Genomic DNA, 6,940 nt, shown 5'->3' with positions numbered 1-6,940 from the left:
TTTTTTTTATCAGTGGCCTTTTTTTTAAGTAAGAGTAATGCCAATTAAAATTATTTTTTTGTAAAACTTTCAATAATTTAAAATAAATATGAAAAAATATATCTCTTCAACCTAAATAAAATTTCTTTGATAATGCATTTCTTTTTAACAAAAATATGTTATTTTCATAGAGGAAATGTTAAAAAAAAATATATATCTATCATGATTTGAAGTAAATCTCACTTAAAAAATATTGAGAATCATGTCTCAATATTTTATATGCAATTGAAGAGGAATAAAATGATTAATTTGAGAAAAAATTTATAGAAATTTATAATAAAAAAATGAAAAAAAATGTTATCATGACTACAAATTTTATTTTTATTAAATATTCATGATCACAAATTTAAAAAGCATTTGCATATTAGATTTATATCTAATAATTAATGAAATGATTATAAATATTATAAAAAATACTATAATCTTATTTGAAAACAAATAAAAAATTGAATGGTATCTAATAAATAATATTTTTTAAAACATAATCTTAATCATTCTTTTTATAATAACCTTTAAATGAACCGGTTAAAAAAGGTTAAGAACTTAGACCCGAAAGGTTAAGCCTGCACTGCTGCACGCCTTGACATTGTGGCAGACAACATGTTGTTAATTAGTAAAGAACTTAGCCATTGGAGATAGCTAGAAAGTCAAGACCCGAGTTTACTGACCCAAAAACTCATTTTTGAATTATCTTTTTACATGCAAAACATTTAAAAAACACCTTAAAGATTTATATAAACTCATTTACAACATCAACACACCCTTAAATATGTCAAAAAAAATAAAAGAATTAAACCAACTAAAAAGATTTTATGAGTTTTAATATACTTTTACAACGAGATGAAAGTTAAAAAAAAACATCTCTATGAGATCTCTCCCATCAAGAGAAATTTAATAACATTAAAATCAGATTTTTTGTTGGTGAATGGCCTGCCAACTAATTTTAATCTTCTTCGCCTTGGCTCTCTCTTCGAGTTTTGTAATAAACAACAACTATTATTTATCACTCGTGGCAGTCTTCTGACAACAAAAGTAATTGGCTGATAATATTGGTCAATGAATAGACATGATTAAGGGAACTTTACAGGTTGGACTTTAGAGTGTTGTTATTACAACATCCAACAAAGCAACTGACGCTTTTATATAGTAGATCCTGGGAGGAGGGAGCTTATTTTACGCGTGGGGTTTCTAGCGTATTTATAATGTTAAAACCAATTGGTCCCAACAGTTTATTGCTTGTAAGAAGCTGGCAAGCTCTTAAACACCACATCAAATGTAGATGAGAAACGTTAGTTTATATCTTTTTAGTAAAATTACTAGTTTACATGTTCACTATACAATTTTATGCCGAGCTTGAGTTTAAAATTAGTAGTTGGATAAGAGGCAGTTTGTATTTTTTTTTTTTAATAAAAAATATGTTTTTTTAGTTTTTTAAGATATGATTTATGCTTAAAAGATGTTATATTTTAAAAAAAAATCATTATATTTTCAAGCCAAACACACTAAACCATATGATAGTTATCTTGATGTAACTTAATTGACTCAACTAATACAAAGATAACTCGATTAATTAATAAAAAAAAATCATGGGGATGAAATTAAAAAAAAAATTAAATAAAAAAAAATTGCATTTAAATAAAGTCAATCTCGTGCAGATCTTATTCACAATAGGTTTTCATATTAAAGTGCTACATGAAAAAAACTCCAATGAGGAGACACAAGTAATACATGAACAAATTATTTTTAATATTAGTATATTAAAATAATTTGAAAACATTGAAATAATATTAATATAATGTAAAAAAAAAATTAATTTTTTTCAAAAAAAAATTAAAAAAACATAAAAATAAATAGGTTCTTCCAATGAATAATTTATATATATATATATTATATTTTTATAAAAAAAAATATAAAAATATAAATAATTTATATAAAAATAAATAGGTTCTTCCAATGAATAATTTATATAAAAATATATATATTATATTTTTATAAAAAAAATATAAAAATATAAAAAATTTATATAAAAATAAATAGGTTCTTCCAATGAATATAAAAATATAACAAACTAGTGGTTGGAGTCTCCACTAATCTCCACTCCAACCACTAACTAATTATTTCATTAATGTAGCATAATTTATATGTTATTTGTTCGGTCGATCCTTCAAGTCTTGTAATAAACCAAAGCTACCATTTGTCATTCTTGATGGTATTTTGATAACGTTAGTATGCAATGGTTTAAGATTTGGGTGCATCTACCGTCATCATCACTGTTTCCTACTCATCTTTTTCCTTCTTCTCAATACATTTTTGTTGAAATCTATCATTTTCTGTTTCTTTCTTCTCTGAATTAGTACTGAGCTAGCCACCCACTCAGCATTAATTTACACGTGGAACTTCGAGTGACTCATCACTACTTTTGCATAGTTATAGCTTTTCACCCAATAAGTTGTAGGTTTTGATCGGTCAGTGGAAGGCTATTAATTTTTTTTAATGAAATATTTGGTTTTGAAGTGTTTTCATGTGCTGTTTTAAAGTTGTGTTATTTGTTAGATAATGATATAAATTATATTTTAGAATTTTATTAAAAAATTTAAGTTATTAGGTTGAGATGATTTTTTAACATAGTATCAAAGCCTTAATGACCAAGCAGTCATAAGTTCGAATTTCATCATTTCTATTTATTTAATAAAAATTATACACAAGGTAATGTGGGCATGTGCAAGTTTCAAGCTCAAAGGGCTTTCACTTAAGGGAGTGTATTAAAAAATAATATAAATCATATTTTGGGATCTCACCTTAAAGCTTAAGTTATTGGGTTGAGATGGTTCTTTAGCATTGTTTATATATATATATCAAACATAATTATAAATTATTCAATATAAGCATAATATTAAAAAAAATTAAAAAATTAAAATATTTTAAAATTTAATTTTAATTTAAAATAATTTAACCTATATACAAAATATCAAAATATTATAAATAAAAAATATTTTAAAATAAATAAAAAACATAAATCAAATATCATCTTTATTATTAACATGAAAATAAAAATCTTAATCTTTTAGTGGTATATAGAAAAAATTATCTCACATCACTCACGATATCCATCGATGATATCTGTTGATGATTTTTTATTTGTTTGCTTGATTTAAAATCTTGAAAATCAACACCTAGTTTTTAATTAATATACTGATTTTTGTTAAAAATTTAAAAGTAAAAGACTGGTTATAACTAAAAAAAAATATTAACACTCCTAACACTCTAAATAAATTGCTTTGTGATTTGATATTATTTAAAAATTTAAAATATTAATCAAATTTTAAAGCTTTAGCAAATCAAATTTAACCCCAAATAGATGTTGAAACATATTTTTACATATGGTTTTATTTGTCCTAGAGATATTTATCTATATTCAAATTAAACACTTAATTTCATTTTTTTAATTTTATAATTAATAACATTCATAAAAAAAAAAATACAAAAAAACACACTAGCATCACTTTTTTTTATTGTAATATACTCACACACCCATAACTAAATATTACAAAAATAGCCAATATTCAACCCAATCCGAATAACACATTAAACAATTAAAATTTACAAAGAAACTGAAATAATGAACAGTGCCGGAAGCCCCAAGTCACAGGAACAGTGCTGGAGACTGGCGGCGGTCTTCTCCACGCGCGGCCTACACTGGTGGCGCATGTGTTCATTCAGGTATTCTCCCTTTTCAATCTGTTTCACTCTTCCTCCCCGTTTGATTTTTCTGTCTTCTCTCTTCCCTCAGGTGGCATATCAGGCGGTAAGAAAGTAAACGGCCGAGAGAGGGGTGGCGCTGTTGGGTGGTTTTGGTGGAGGCCACTGCGTTGGTGGTCTTCCTTCCTGTTGGTGGCAGTGGTGGTTGGCCTCGCTGCTGTTGTTCGTGGGTCTTGCTGCTATCCTGTGCAGAGGGCAAGGGGGTCACGGCCGGCCTCTGGTTCTGGGAGCGCCAAGAGAGGGAGCCCGTGGAGGCCTGTGTGCAGGGGAGGTTAGTCTGTAGGGCTTTGGGAGATGACAGTGGAGAGGGGGGATCAGCCGTGGCTTTCCTTTCTTTTTTTTTGTAAAGGCTTGGGGGTCGCCGGCTAGCTTTTGTTGGCTGGGGGAGGTCTCTGGTTTGTCTTTGGCAAGGCAAAGGGGGAAGAATGGCGCTGGTTTAGGTGGGAGCTGCCGAAATGGCAGAGGCGGAAGGTCTATGAGCAAGCAGGGGGGAGAACGGCGCTGGTTTAGGTGGGGGCTGGATAATTTAAGTTAGGGTCGTTTTCTTTTGTTTTGCCCCAAAATTTTCTACGCCTCCTTTCTCTAAATTTTTCTCCCCCTCTTTTTTTTCACTGTAGCATGTTATTTATAGAAGAAGTGTGGCTTGGTTAAAATCACATTGGTCCCTCAACTCTTTATTTTTTTGTTAATTTTGATTTTTTTTTTGTATTTTTGAAAGCGGGCAATATCAACATCGACTCAATCAGAAAAATCAGTAATCATAAAATTTACGTGTTAAAAGTTGAAGCGTTCAAAATACCTTTGAAAATTTAAATTATTTTGAGATGACGTTGAAAATGCTAAAAACAATGCAAATATATCAAAAATATTTTTTTTTGGGTTTTTTCTTTGTTTTTTTGCCATTTTTTATTTTTCTAAAAATTTATCAAAAATATGGGTAAAAAATTGAATAGAAACAAAAGTCATCAACTAAACATTCTAATAGTTGATCATTTCCACCAAGCTTATTCTCATCATCAAAACATATCTCTTTATTCTCTAAAGTTAAAATAGACAAAGGTGCTTCAATCATAGTTTTGAAACCCGACCCGGTGGTTGACTTGGTCTAATGATCGGGTTACAAGTCAGATGGGTTGACCTGGATCGATCCAGGTCAACCAAAAAAAAAATCAAATATGCAAAGTATTTTGATATAAGCACTAACATATAACAATAGAATCTGTAGCTGAAGAAACTTAAGGGAATGATATAAAAATAGATCATGCAATATAAGAGAGATATAGGTACCCTGAAGCATGTTCACAGATAGTAGTCGGTCTATATTGTCAACACGTTTCTGTATTGATTTTAAAACATAATTCAATGATGAAACTCTCTTTCAAACACCTGAAATCTTTGCTACATGATAAACAACAAGGATGCATCTTCCAACAACTGATCAAGCTTTGAGAACACTTTTTTTTTTCCTGATGATCCAAACTCAAATGCTCAATAACATGGAATAATCAAACACCTTAAGGATCAATGCAGAAAAGGAATAAAGACCACTTGAAATCGCATCCACTATAAGAAGCTTTATCCGTCTTTATTTGAACTGCTTGATACTGGAGCTCAAGGGGCTGCTCCATTCTTTCAATATAATTATAGATGTTGTAGCTGTATATTTATTTATTAAATAGTACATACTGTAAGAGATAACTAGGTATGTGGGCATGAAAAAACTCATATGAAATCCATCAAATTATCATCAATAAAAAGAATAAGAAACTCTAATAACTATCCTACTTGTTGCTAATCACGTTACAGAGACATATTAAACTGACCATTTATGATACTGGGTTCATTTCTAAAATGATCAAAAGCATTTCTCCAAAAGAAATAAATCTCTTTGGAAATAAAAACCTATCAAAAGGGTCTCATTTTAGCAACCGAAAAAGGTCTAAAAATAAAATTTTATAGTAAATCTAGGTGACTTGGAAACATTACAAGTAGAAAAAAGCCAAGGTGAAGAAGCTACTTATCTTATCTCAAGCATCTTTTCTAAAAGCATAAAATTACAAGACTATAATGAGATTAAAAAGGAAGAAGAATTTACCTTTAGTAAGACGATCAATAGCAGAATTAAGTTTGTCTCGGTTATTAAAAGTGTCTTGAGCTTTAAAGTCGAGATCCTTAATAACATTGGCCAGCATCATTGATAAAGCCTTGCCTAATGCATCACTGCAGCTGTTATTGGATTCAGATTCAGAATTTTGAGGACTATTTTCGTTGGAATCCAGATTTTCACCTGTAGAAACTGATGGGTCCATCTATGATGCCGGTTAGTAAGAGAACTCATTGACAGAGGGGACACCGTGTTTGGGGTAGAGGCGATTGAAATTGTTTTTTCTTTAATTAAGTTTTTTCTTTCTCTACAATTATGTATGTTCAATTGTTCATCTTTATCGTTTTGGCCTTTTAAAAGGCCAAAAACGACATCGTTTCAAGGCTATATATATATAAGAGGCCGGGTTTGCCCGGATCACCCAGGTTTCGGGTTGACCCGTTGGGTCGACCGGGTTTCACTGGGTCAACTCCCCACTTGGTTTTTACTTAGACCCGGACTGGTCCCAGGCCCGGGTAAGCCGGGTCCTGGGTTAACTCGCCAGACTGGTCCGGGTTTCAAAACTATGGATTCAATAATCTCCCAACTTATATCCTCTCTATCAAGAAGGCTAGATTCTTCACAAATCCATTCATTCAATAGGTCAATATTATCAAAGTTAATGAGATCTTAAACATCTTTTATTTTGCTCAAATTCCTACAAAATATAAACATGACAAAACAACATGAATATAAACCATATATATTTGTGATAAATCTAATTTTAAAAAATTAATATCATTATTATTGAAAATAGTAATAATCAAATTGAAAAGAAGTAATAATTTTCATAACCCAATTTTTGACCATTTTATTTTTATTATTATTTTATTTACTAAAAAGGATAAAAAAAATGATGATGATGAAAATAATAATGATGAAAAAACAAGTAAAATAAAATAAATGAAGAATGAATTAAAATTTGGGTTAAGGGCAATATGATTGGAAGTTTTGGGGTTTAATTAAACTTTGGAATTAATCTAATTAAGCTTGGAATTA

The sequence above is a fragment of the Populus alba genome, chromosome 4 (genome assembly GCF_005239225.2).
Source record: "Populus alba chromosome 4, ASM523922v2, whole genome shotgun sequence".
Lineage (NCBI taxonomy): Eukaryota > Viridiplantae > Streptophyta > Magnoliopsida > Malpighiales > Salicaceae > Populus > Populus alba.
Note: the sequence above shows the minus strand (reverse complement) of the source record.